Source organism: Pteronotus mesoamericanus, unplaced genomic scaffold (genome assembly GCF_021234165.1).
Source record: "Pteronotus mesoamericanus isolate MK-2021 breed Mesoamerican mustached bat unplaced genomic scaffold, CSHL_Meso_final scaffold_533, whole genome shotgun sequence".
Classification (NCBI taxonomy): Eukaryota; Metazoa; Chordata; class Mammalia; order Chiroptera; family Mormoopidae; genus Pteronotus; species Pteronotus mesoamericanus.
Genome location: NW_026555320.1, coordinates 5,617,557 through 5,631,429, shown reverse-complemented (window position 1 = coordinate 5,631,429; position 13,873 = coordinate 5,617,557).

Genomic DNA, 13,873 nt, shown 5'->3' with positions numbered 1-13,873 from the left:
TGCTATTTAACACTGCGCTGGAGGAGCAATGAGGCAAGAAAAAGATGAGAGGTGCCAGATTGGTTCTTTATGATGAAAACAAAACACTCAACAAACAGTAGGAGACTTCCTCAACAGAGCAAAGGCCTTATGTGAAAAGCCATAAGCGACATCATATTCAACAATGAAAAACTGAACCTTTTTCCTCATTCATTTCAAGAATGAGACAAGGATACCCACTTTCACACTTCTACTCAACATAGACTTGAAAGTCCTAGTCAGAGAAAGTAGGCAATAAAAAGATATCCAAATTGGAAAAGAAGTAAAATTATTTCTGTTTACAGATGACGTAATCTTATATGTGGAAAACTCTAAAGATGCCATGCCAAAAAAAGGCTAGAGCTAATAAATGAATTCACCAAAGTTGCTGGACATAAAACCAACACAAAAAATCGTTGCAATTCTATACACTAACACTTAGCAATCTGAAAAGGAAATTAAGAAAACAATTTCATTTACACTAGCACCAAAAAGAATAAACTACTTAGATATAAACCTAACTGAAGAAGAAAAAGACTTGCAGCCCTGGCTGGTGTGGTTCAGTGGATTGAGCGTCAGCCTGTGAAAAAAAGGGTCGCTGGTTCGATTCCCAGTCAGGACACATGCCTTGGTTGTGGGCCAGGTCCCCAGTTAGGGGCATGTGAGAGGCAAACACACATTGATGCTTCTCTCCCTCTCGTTCTCCTTCTCTTCCCCTCTGTCTAAAAATAAATAAATAAAATCTTTTTTAAAAAGAGTGAAAAAAGACTTGCACTCTGAAAACCAAACATGCTGCTAAAAGAAATTAAGAAGATACAAATAAATGGGGAAAAAAACAATCATGATTGTTAACATGTCAATACTGCCCAAAGCAATATACAGATTTGATGCAAACCCTATCAAATCCCACAACTTTTTTTTTTTTTTTTTGCAGAAACAGAAAAATCTATTCTAACATTTATGTGAAGTCTCAAGGGACCCCAAATAGACAAAAGAATCTTGAAAAAGAAGAACAAAGCTGGGGGACTCATACTTCCTGATTTCAAAACTTACTACACCACTATAGTAATCAAAGTGGTATTGTTCTGTTATAAGGACAGACATATAAATCAATGGAACAGAACAAAGAGCCTGAAAATAATCCCTCACATCTATGGTGAAATGATTTTTGACAAGGATGCCAAGAACATTTGATGAGGAATGGGCAGTCATTCCAACAAATGGTCATAGGAAAACTGGAGATCCACATGCAAAAGAGAGAAAGAAAAAGAAAGAAAGAAAGAAAGAAAGAAAGAAAGAAAGAAAGAAAGAAAGAAAGAAAGAGAGAGAGGAAAGAAAACTGGATCCTTACCTTATACCATATACAAAATTAACTCAAAGTATATTGAAGACATTAATGTAAAACCCAAAACTAAAAGACTCTTTAAAGAAAACAAGGCAAATTTTCAATATTGGATTTGGCAATGGTTTCTTGGATATGACACCAAAGGCACAGGCAACAAAAGAAAAAAATAGACAAGTTAGGCTTCTTAAAATTTAACACTGTTGTGCATCAGTTGACACTATCAACAAAGTGAAATGGCAAACCATGGAATGGAAGAAATATTTGTAAATTATATCTCTTATAAGAGATTAATACCCAGAATATATAAAGAACACCTATAATTAAACAACAAAAAACTAAGCAACCTGATTCAAAAATGAGCAAAGGACTTGAATAGATATTTCCCCAGAGAAGATATGCAAATGGCCAATAAGCACAGAAAAAGATGCTCAACATCACTAATCGTTAGGAAAATGCACATCAAAATCACAATGAGATACTACTTCATACCCATTAGGATGGCTATTATAAAATAATAATGTAAAAAAAAACACAGAATTACAAGTGTCAGTGAAGATGTGGAGAGACTGGAACCCTTGTACGTTTCTGATGCAAATGTGAAATGAGCAGCCACTGTGATAAACTTTGCTCCAAGTAATACAACCAAAAGAATTGAAACCATGGGCTCAACAGGTACTTGTATACTAATGTTCATTGCAGCATTAATCACAACAGTCAAAAGGTGGAAAAAACTCAAGTGTTTGTCAACAAATGGATACACAAAATGTGGAATGAGGTACTGATACATATGACAACATGGAGAAACATTGAAAACAGTATGTTAAGTGAAAAAAGCCAGACACAAAATGTGACACATTGGATGATTCCATTTATATGAAATATCTAGGATAGGTACATTATCTATGGAGACAGAAAGCAGATTGGTGGTTGCCAGAGGCTGATGGAGATTAGAGGGGGGTGGACAATGGAGAGCAATGGCTTAAGGGTTTTATTCTGGGATGATAAAAATGTTTTGCAACTAGATAGAAGTGGTGGTTGCGTAACACTATGAATGTACTGAGGTGTCCAAATGGTTAGTTTTACATTATGTGAATTTTTACCTCAATTTAAAAAAGGAAACTAGAGCTCAGAGAGGTTGAGTTACATGAGATCTCATAGACAGCAACTAGCAGAGCCAGAATTTGGACCCAAATCTAAGAATCAGTAGGCAAGTAGGAGTATTCTCTTACTTCAGAGGTAAAGGACTGTTATGCTGGTGATTTTCTGAGAGAAGGTTTCAATAAGGGAGGAGGGATGATACCTTCCCCAGAGCAGGTGGTCAATACCTTCTTCTGAGGGTGGGAGGACCTATGGTCTCTGGTTATGGACTCGGAGGTCTGGTGAGAACGCGGAGTGTCTGGGGGGGCTGCAGTCCCTCCAAACAGTGGAGCGCTCTTTCCCAGGGGTGGTGGCGGGGGCAGGGAACCGGCTCCTCTCACCTGCTGTGTGACCTTGGGCAAATCACCAAATCTCCCTGCAGTGGGTTCTTCCTCTGTGAAATGGGAGTAACATGCTGGCCTTGATGAGAAAGAAATGGGGGAAACAGCTCTAAACTCTCTTTGGAAGTTCTAAACACAGGTGCAGGTTTATTTGATTCAGAGACTCTCTGGCTAACTTCTTTGCTATTCTAAGTCAATTCCACCATCTCCTGCTAGACAAGATTAGAAGCTCTTATTCACCTCCACACGAAATTGGCTGGAGTTCCCCAGACTCAGCTGCAGGCTTTTGCAATTATCTTGGTTTTGGCACCTATCTCATTCTTATCGGAACTGTGACGGCTCCTCCTGACGGGACCAGGTAGGGTCACCTCAGTAACCTCAAAGCCTGATGTACACAGGACCGCGTTGCATGTGCCTGCACTGAATGGACTATTGGGGCTGTCCACCGTCCCCACTTGCCACAAGGGGATTCAGTTTCATTCAAATGGCCTTGGGGATTTAATATACAAAGATAGAAAGGACCCAGCCCCTGAGGCTCCTGGGGGACACAGGCACACAAACAATGACAATGCAGCCTTAGCTGCCGTGTGAACAAGCCACCAGTGAGGGTTCTGAGGAGGACGTACTGGGTTCAGACCCTCCAGGAGTCTAACCTCCTCTTCAATGACTGCTCTCCCATTGCCGGGTCTTACCCTACTCATCACCCACTGTGTTGTTAATGACTGGGTGCTCAGCAACGTATAGCTGGACCAAGTCAGGCCACAGGGCCACCATTCCCTGTTGCTAAATCTCTATTCCCAGTTAGTGAAGTCCTTGTGCCTTAATGCCTGGCACGAATGTCACGTTTTCTGGGATGAGCCTCAAAGCCAGCTCTTGCTCTGGGCTTTCTTGGCACCTCATCTCACTAATGTTTATTGGGCACATGGTGTTTCAGCCCTTGAGACAGAGTTGTAGAACTTTGCCTCTGTCCTAAGCACTTATGTCCACTGCACGTGTTGTGAGGGGAGGCGGGGGAGGGGGCGCAGACCTGTAAGAGGCAGCTATGCTACACGAGGGAAGCACAGGGTAAGTACCCTAAGAACTGCAGGAGACACCTTTGGGGTCTACCAGGCCTACATGCCCCTCCCAAAACTGAACCTCCACTCAGGAGCGAGGCCTAGAGAATAGGTTTGTACTACGTGTCTCGGTCCCTTAGCTGTAGCTGATTGGCCCAGGGATAATACCTAATTGCAAATACCTAATTGCAATTGGATTGCAACAATTAGGTATTTGCGATTGGATTCTATATCTCCATATATAAACTGGAGTCAAGTTTTAAAGACGCAGAAAACTGTAAAGCAACCAGTCAGAGGCCCTGGGCGGAGAGCCCGAGAGAAAGGAGGGAAGGAAGGATGCCCTGGCTGGTGTAGCTCAGTGGGTTGAGCACCAGCCTGCAAACCAAAGGATCATTGGTTCGATTCCCAGTCAGGACACATGCCTGGGTTGCAGGCCAGGTCTCTCTTTGGGGTCGCATGAGAGGCAGCTGGTGGGTGTTTCTCTCTCTCTCTCTTTCTCCTTCCCTTCCCATCTCTCTAAAAATAAATAAAATCTTAAAAGAAAAAAAAGGAGGGAAGGAAGGACCAAGTTTCCTGCTTGTAGATTCAAAAAGTACCCCCTTCTCTCCTTAAAATCAGTTCCTTGTTCTGCTTAAATCCTCTCAGGGCCGGGGGAGGAAGGCAGCTGGATACTGTCAGGATGGCCTTGACTGAAGCAGGGGTGACCAGGCAGGTCCCGGCTCAGACGGGGTGAAAGCTGGGGAGGGGCAGGCAGGAGCAGGGGCGGCTTGGCTGGAGGTGGAGAAGAGGAGTCCAGTGGGGGGGCTGCGGGGTCCGGGCCAGAAACGGGAGCTGCCCGAGCAGGATGAAAAGAAACGAGGCTGCAGATGTGACCAGGGCCCTTGGGAACCACACTGAAAATCTAAAACGAGTTGCACTTTAAGCCGTGCCAGGAGGAGAGGCGGGAGGATCGCAGCTGCGTTGAGGGGAACCACGGCGATGGTCCCAGCAGGACCTGTCGGAGCTGTTTAGGAAGTGGCATGGCCAGGTCTCGGTAGCTGCACGTGGGGTTAAGGGAAGGGAGGTGATGGGTGCGCCTGCCTACCTGGCGATGCCTTTTGTGGAGAGGGGAGCTTACCTGAGAGGCAGAGCTAGAGAAGGTGTGATTGTTTAGAGCCTCGCAGGGCGAAGCCTGGACCAGAGCCAACAGCTCTGGCCTCCTCGGGGAGCCTGTGAGAGTCGCAGGTGATCAGGGCCCAGCCCAGCCCCGCCGCAGTGGAGTTCGAGAGGCCCGGCGGCTTCAGCGCCCGCCCGAGGCGTCCTCAGCGCCACCCCGCCTTCCCTCTCCGCTCACCCGGCCCCACTCTCTCCCCAGTTCAATCCTTCAGGGACCACGGAGACAGTCAGGCCCTTCCGCACTCCCTTTTGTAAACAGAGTCCTTGGGTTTCAGAGTCCTGTGATGTACATTCACAGTGGACTATTATTCGATCTTCAAAAGGAAGTTAATTCTGACATATGTTACACCACGGGTGACCCTTGAGGACACTATGCTAAGTGAAACAAGCCAATCGCAGAAAGACAAATGCTGTACGAGTGCACTCATCTGAGGTACCTGAAGCGGTCAAGCCCAAAGAGCAGAAAGTAGGATGGTGGTTTCCAGGAGGGTGGAGCACGGGGAGTTGTTGTTTACTGGTACAGAGTGTTAGTCTTATAAGATGAAAAGGGGTATGGGGGTGGATTGCAGTGATGGTTGCACACTATGAATGTATTTAATACCATTAAACTATGCAGTGAAAATAGTTAAGGCAGTAAATTTTACACTATGTGTACTTTAACACAATTTAAAAATGAAAATAAAAGATAGCTAACAACCCATGAGATCTAGAAAAATGTTTCCACAGTGGGATGTGGGGTGTACAAACACAGCATTGGGTCACTCAATATTGTTTAAGAGCCAGGTAAAAATTTAATTAAAAATATTTGTTTCCTATGTAAGCATATCTAGAGTTTAGGAAACAGATTTGGCCTTTAAAGAGCTCCATGTCAACTGTCCTGGATGCTCTTTGAGGTCCCAGAACACGTCCGTTGCAGCTTTTGTCACACCACGGGGCCGTTGGTGCCACTGTCTCCCTGGGAGCCCATGAACAGGAGGCAGGACCATTCCCTGCCCAGCGCATGGTGCTCAGTGGACGAAGGAAGGAATGAGCGAATGAGCGATCAGTCAGAGAGAGATGAACCTGCAGTTCTAAGGAGCCTGAGGGAAGCCGCGGTTTGGGTCCTTCCCAAGGTCCCCTTCATCCATTTCTCCCTTCCCCTTTGCAGCCTGTCCCTCACCCTTACCACCTGCAGGGAGCCTTCCCGGTTTATGTCCCACTACCGCCAGGGCAGCTCCTCACGCCCATCTTCTTCTCACCTGGAAAAGAAGGCAGGCAAGGGGGTCCACACGGGGAGACACAGGCTGCCTGAAAAGGGACTGGCAGGCCAGGGAAGGGAGGGTGGGAAACTGGGCCCTGCTGCATCACCTCCACCCCCCACCCCAAAGGAGAGGGGCTGGGATGCTCCCTCACGTCTTCCCAGGGCAGGTGTCCCAACAGGCCTGGTGGAGGCCCCTAGGCTGCTCCAGGCCCTCTGGGAAGGTGTCCTCCAAGGTGACATCTTCATTAGGCTGCTGGGGTGGGGGTGCCACAGTCCAAGCAGTCCCTGGGGTGCTTGCTGGCTCGATGCTCCCCTGCCCGCCTTTATTTTTCGGGTGGAGGAGAGAGCAGGAGCTCTAGACTTGGTCCCTGGGGCTGAGCCCCCTAGCCTAAGGCAGCTCACGTCCCTGAACCACAGGTGGTCATCTGTGAAAACAGGTGGGAGGCGGGCCTGCCTCACGGCACCACGGAGGGGCAGGGCCTGCGGCTGCGCCCAGAGCAGGCGCCCAGCCCCCGCAGGCGTCTGGGCTGAGTGCAGCTCTCCAGCCGCAGCGGTAACTGCCACCAGAAGCCTGCGGTAGCATCACCAGTTAAAACCACATGACCAAGCTAGTGACAAAGCCGCTGGAGCCTCAGCATGCTGGGGTAAAGTGCGGGAAGAGCCTGTCCCGCCACATCCATCTCAGGAGTAGTAGCTGAGAGGGATCCGTGGGACAGAGAGGACTTGAGAAGAACACAGAAGCCAACTCACATTGAGTGTTCACCTGGGTCAGGCTGAGCCCTTCCTGTTTGTTTGCTCATATAATCGTCTGACACCATGGGAGGGTACTATTTTCTGCATATGTCAATTTTACATTTATTTGTTTGTTTTTCATAGACTATACGTTTAGAGCAGTTTTCCCCAGACCCCTAACTCCACACGCGCACAGCCTACCGCACCAGATACTATGTTTATTTGTCACAATCATTGAAACACCATTAACACATCATTATCACCCAAAGTCCAAAGTCTACAGTAGGGGTCACTTTTGGTGTTGGTACAGTCTATGCGTTTGAACAGATGTACGATGACATACATTTTACCTTTCAATACAATTTTATTTTTATTAAAGTAGTTCATGCTCAGTGGCTTTGAAGTAAGAGTACAAGAAAGGCTTACAGGCAACTCCAGCCACGTGTCTTCCTGCCTTCCCCACCCTTCGCGCCCCAGCCCGGGCAGAGGGCAGAGCGGCACGCTTCTCCTGCGCTCATTTGCCTCGGGGGCCACACCGTTGACACTGAGGTATTGAACCTTCTCTGGATCAGGAAACTTAACAGGGACTGGAGACAAGCAGCCCATCGGGGCCAAGTGGCCAGAATGGCCTAACACACCCTCTGCCCCAAGGTCAGCCAGGCGTCTCAAACGAGACCTTCTAAAGGCACTTTCAACATCCGTCTGCGCTTCTTCCGACGTCCCGGGGACCGTTTCCAAAGTTTCGCTGGAGGAAGAGAGCTAAAGCCGTGGTGACACGAAGCTGCCTGGGCGGGGGGAGATTCTGGCTCTGGCTGGCTGTGTGGACTGGAACAATTTCTCCCCTCTGGACTTTGAGGTCTTCATGTGACAAACCAGGGGCTTGGGCAGGTGATCGCCAGGGACCTGCCTGGTGGCGGCACCTCTGGAGGTCCTCCTGGGGGCCAGCGCTCCCTTCGAGTATGATATCGCCCCCCCCTTCCAGATGAGGGACTGAGGCCCAGGGGTGGCCAGGGCCACACAGCCGGGGGGAGCAGGGCCAAGATTCTGAGCCAGGGTGCAAGCGCCTTCCCCGGGTGGCGCTGGGTCCCTGAGCCCTCTGTCCCGCTTTCCCTGAAATAGGTGCTCTGGCGATTGGCAGGTGGGTGGGTGTAGAGGTAGGTGGTCCATGACTTCCAGGAGCCCCAGGTCCAGCTTCCTTGGCCCCAGGATTTCAAGCTCCCAGACCCTACCACAGGGTGAAGACCACCATAGCCACATCCTGTTTAATGCTAATCTCTCCTCCAAGACCAGTGGTTGGTTGTCTGACTAGGGAGCTTTGGCAACCAATGACGTCAGTGCCCCTGCTGGAAAGATACTGATTGAGCGGATCTGGACGAGGGTCCAGAATTCAGCCAATCAGCATCCAGTGATTCAGAAACCAGGCACAGACACGTGCCTGATGTGCTCCTGACACAGATGCCCTGTGTGGGCTTCGGGCCACAGAGCCCTGGACGCTGATTTCAGAGTCCCCACGAGAGAAGCAAGGTTGGGAGTAGAGGGCCAGGCGAGAAGTGCACTGGGTGTCACTGCAGTTGTTTCTAAATGAACTGGAACCAGGAACTGGGAGTGGTAGTGAGGGAAGACATGAGGGGAAGACTTGGAGGTGGCCAGTAGACATGGCTTTGCTTGGCCTGTTCTCATCCTGCCTGAGGCCTGCGTTTTGAAGTCCCAGGTTCAGGGCAGGTGAAGCCTGGAAGGGTCTGGAGACACGGGGCGCGTTTTCAAACTGGGTTCCTTGGAACCCTAGCGGTCCCTCAGGATTGGTCAGCTTGGCCACACCCAGTCCTGCAACTCCCAACGTGGCTCCTTTTAGCTACTTAATGAATAAATGTTTGTACAAGATTTCACTGAGAAAAAGGGATTCCATGGGAAAATAATACCAACAGCATTTGGAAGCCTAGAGCTAATTAACCTATGAGGGACAGATGGGGAAACCTGCCCAAAGTCGCGCTATAGCCTCTTATCCCTCAGGCCAGGTCTGGGCCCACAGCACCCTGCTGGCCACGGAGTGGACCGCAGAGGCCCCCGGGGGCGGCGTGGCTTGCATGAACGACCTGTGACCCAGGCCTGCCTGCCCCGCCCGGAGAGGCAGAATGCAGCTGCCCTGGCTCAGCTGCCAAGAGCCCGCAGGATTTTGGTTTCCTCTCCCCTTGAGAGAAATGCAGGGCCCTTGCCTGGCGGGTGGGGCTCCTGGCTTCAGGGTGGCCCTGCCACTGCCTGGAACGTTAGCCTTCGCCTTCCGGGGGGTCACCGAGCATAACCCCTCAGTCCCTAGACCCTGGGCCCTTGCAGGCCGGACCTACAGTCTCCCCCATGGGCTGTACCCTCCTGTAGCCCAGGGACCCAGGCTGCAGGGTCGGCATAGAGCCAGGGCTCGGGGTCCTTGATTTTCCTGAAACGATGTTGTTTCTTTGTTTTTAAATCATGGCTTCCCCCAAGGGGCTCCCTCCCCACCCCCCACATATGAACTGCGCCTTCCGCAGCGGTAGCTGACTTTCTGCGCTTCATGTGCTGAGGCTTCTCCCTCCCAACTGTTTTCTGCCCTGGGCTGTCTCCTCTGGCAGTTTGAGGGTCTGCACACTGGAGAAAGTCAGTGCTGGTCGCCCCCATTTCTCCTGACATTCTTCTCCCTCGGAGCAGGCCAGCGAGGCTGCTTAGCAGCGGCGCAGAGTTTGGCTGCGGGTGCGTGCCCGGGAAACAGGTGCGACAGTCAACAAGGGCGCCACCGTGGGTGGACTGCACTGAGGGGAGGGGAAGGTAGTGTCCCTGGTCAGAGGTCTTAACGCCTCTGCTGTGGACCACCCAGAAGAGCAGTGATCAGGGCCTTTATTACATGCAACTGGGCGGGGAGCTCTGTCGCCCTCCCCTCCCACCCCCGTCTCGAGGGGCAAGCCCGTGCCAAAGACCATCCCCAGGACTCCAACAGATTCCCTCTCCCGTGGCGGCCAGAGCCCCTCCTGACCCACGCCTCTCTCCAGAGTCCACAGGCCACTTCTGAAGCCACTCCCCAAATTCCCACTAGCCCCTGGTTGTCTTGGTCCCTGGTCATGTGGAGAGAGGCAGCCAGCTTTGTGACTTCACAAAAGGCTATTTTGTGACAAGGGCGAGCCTGGTAAAATAGAGCCGGGCCGAGGGGCTCCCCCCAGGAACATCATGGACATTTTCATGGAGAGACACCCCTACCTCTGAGGGAATGAAGAGGAGTGGCCTCACAGCAAGAGCCCAGGACACGCCTCTCCTCGCTGACTTCGGCTCCTAGGCCTCACTGGGTGCTCCGGGCTGCATGTGTCGCTCTCTCAAAGGTCCAGGCCCATCACTGCCAGGTTCGAGCAGGGGCGGGGGGTGGTGACGCCAGGTGGTGGTGATGGCGGGTCTCTGACCTCCGAATTGGGGGTCAGAGAAGCTCCCCGCCTTTAGACGAGGCCATTGTTCTCCAGGCTTTCCTAAGTGGAAGAGCTGACAGAGTCTGAAGCTCTGCGTGACCGGGGTCTTCGTCAGCCTGCCTCGGCAGTCCCAGCGTACCTCCCAGCGGGTTGGGCCGGAGGTTCTTGAATCCTGTAAAAAGGCCTCGTGGCTACGAACAGGTATGGCCAAAAATCCAAAGGCTTCTCTTTCCAGTGCTGATTCCACTATTGTTTCTTCCTGGAAGGATTCACAATTCCAGAAACCTGAGGCAAGAGAGTCTGGGCACGCTTTCTCCTTACCTCCCCTGCCCCTGTCCCCAGCCTCCACCTCTTACCTGGAGCATAGCCTCTTGGAAGGGCAGGGCCCCGGGAATCACAGGGGTGATAAGTGGCAGCCAGGCTGGGGGGTCTGACAGGTGGTGGCGCCCCTGGACAGCAACATTTGGCCCTCGCACACCGCACCCCTTTGTGCTGGGCAGGCCCACTCTGAGGGTCCACTGGCCGTCCCCTCGGGCCTCTGCTTTGACTGTGACGTCACCATTCTGCCAGAGAACCCCAAGGAAGAAAGTGTGTTCTGGGCAAGAGTTCCAGAAGCTTCAGCAGGAAACAGGGGCCATGGCGGGTTTGGGGAGGGTGGCATGTCTGGCTTCACACCCACGGGGCTCCTTGGCCCTGACCATCTTTGGCCCTGACTGGCGGAGCCCTTGCTTGCGTTGGGGGCGCCTCGGGGCGTGTCCTCTCACACCGCTCTGACCAACTTTGCTTTCCGTTCTGGGCTGGGCCAGAGAGTGGATCCCCACGAACAGTAACTCCACCGCCTCCCAGTGCTTCTGAAAGGAGGCCCTAGGGTTTTTCTGGCAAGGAGCTCATTTCTCATTTAAATGAGGAAAACCTGAGCTCTGCCAGCCGGAGGCCCTGGGGGCCACGAGACACCAGCCTGGGCCGAGGCAGTCCTGGAGAACCTCCGCGGGGACAGCCATGGACCCAGAAGAGCCGTCCCTTAGCTAGCTAGCATGGCTGTGTGCCTGGCTCCAGGCTAAGCACTCACAGGCAGCATCCCATTTAACCCCCATAACAATGCCAGGAAGGAGGAGTCCTTATGCCCACCGTCCAGGCAGGGAAACTGAAGCTTGAGAGGTGAAGGCATCAGGCCAAAGTCCCACAGCTGATACATGGAAGCACCACTGAGGGGGTACACGTCCGTCTGCCTCCAAAACCGGACTCGCTACGGATCTGTCTCCTGCAAGCTCTGCCCGATACAGAGGAAAAACCATTTTCTCGTCCCTGACTCTCAGCCATAGGGTTAAAGAGAAAAGGGTAGAAGTGAAGAACATGAACCTGATATCACCCAGGTCATCTGCTTTCGGATGAGGGAGCCCCCTCTGCTTGGCCTGTGGAATCTTCAGTGAGCCCCACCGGCAGGCGCTGTTCAGCCCGCTTCTAACGACTTTTCAGATGATTTAAACGAGGCCCCAGGGGCTGCAGAATGGGAGTCCTTGGGGGTCTGGGGCTGCGCAGTGGTTCTGAGGTGGGGTTGCCACTGAAGACATAAGATGGCCGGTTCAATTTTAATTTCAGATAAACAATAATTTTTTAAAATATAAGTATGCTCTAAGTATTGCACAGGGCGCTTCTGGGGGCTCCTCACTCTGGCTGAGGCCCGGGGCATGCGAGCTGGGGTGCGGCTGGGAGTTGCTGCTTCGCTCCCCACCGGAGCCTCTGGCCCATCTAGTACGTTGTTCCTGTGGGAGCAGGAGATAGGGATGGCCTTCAGGAGGCTTCAGCTGCTGCGGTCACTGAGCAAGTATGGCCTTATACTGTTGTCTTGGAGCCTCATTCCTTCCTCTGAGAAACAAGAGCGGTAGATGAGGATGTGGCTGCACAGGAGTGGTTGCTTTGCACACCTCTTGGACAATGAGGGTTAGGGTTCCATTTTTTCAGGAGGCTGTGGGGGCTCCCAGGCCGGGGGAGGGCACCGAGTGAATGATCGGAACTCCCTTTTTGTCCAGGCTGGGGTCCCCAGAGCCTGGCAGCCCCGAGACTGTCCTTGTTGGCCCCTGAAACTCCTGGGCACTCGCAGTAGCTGTTCAGCCACAGCGGAGTGGAATTGGATACTGGACAGTTGGCCTTGCCTCCTGGCCCTAAGGAATTGCCAGAGGGGGCACAGTTGTGGTGGTGGCATCAGGATGGGGGTGGGCTGGTGGGAGTACCTGGGTCAGGTGAGCCTGGAAGTAGGTGACGGGAGAGAAGGGGTGGTGGAAGGCTGAAGAGAGGGAGAGAGCCTCCCCCGAGGCCCAGGAGACTTGGTGTTATCGGCTTTCCTACCCGTGGGATGGGTATTCCACCCCAGCGCAGGGCCTTGCTCGGGGGTGAGGGCAGGTGGAGCACGCCTAAGTCTGTGGCCATTGGTGCAGAGGCCAGGGCTGGACTGCTTGTGCCCTTTCCCTGCCACCGGGCAGTCCTGCAAGCACCACTCCTTGCCCTTTGGGATGGTGGCTGCTTTTTTCTGAGGCACACGTGGTGGAGGTGGGGTAGGGCATGGGCAGCATGGAGCACGCTTGTCCCATGAAATGTGTTTAGCATGCTGTGGAGCCCAGAAAACCTGGGCGCTGCCCTTTCGCCCTTGCAGGCTGGGGAGTCTGGGAGTGCCAGCAGGTGTGCAGCTGCGTGTGTGCGTAGGGTGTTGGTATGGGTAGAAGGGCTGCAGAAATTATAGAGCAGAGATTCTTGGAAGGAGCAGCTACTAGACAGGCCATGTATAGCTCCTGCTCTGCTTCCCTGGTCTCCTGGACCCCAGTTTCTCCAAAGCCCCTTGCTCCCATCACTGACCCAGTGCCCAAGACTGGGTTTCTGAAGGGGAGCAGTGCCATCTGGTGGCAGGCTGAGGCTGTGGCCAGGAACAAGTGAGCGGGACCCTGTATTCGCAGGAGGGTTCTCAGCCTTTCTGGACCCCAGCCAGTGGTGAAGTCACCACCACACTAGCTAAACCATGAACAGAGGGAGGGTATCTAAGACCTGAACCCTCGATCCCTATGCATTTTCGGTGTACGGCCCAGGGAGGCATGGCGGGAAAGTCAGCAGAAGGAGTGCTGAAGGGCAGGCATAGGAAAGTTACAAGTCCAGCCTCTGGACCCAGGAACCTGGGCCCCATTTCTTGAGCCACCTCTCTGCGCTCAGATTTCTCATCTGTATAGATGGCTAACTGTATCTACCCTGTGAGGCAGTAGTAAAGGTTATATGAAAAAGTGTAGGTAAAACACCTGGCTTAGAGCTGAGCCCGCTGTAAAGTCAAAGGAAGTGATAGTGGCCATTATTGATATAGGCAAAGTTCCAGAAGCACAGAGAAAGCTCTGTGTCATGGCAGGTGAAAGGATTGCAGAGAGGTGATACATTTGTGGCACTGCCAC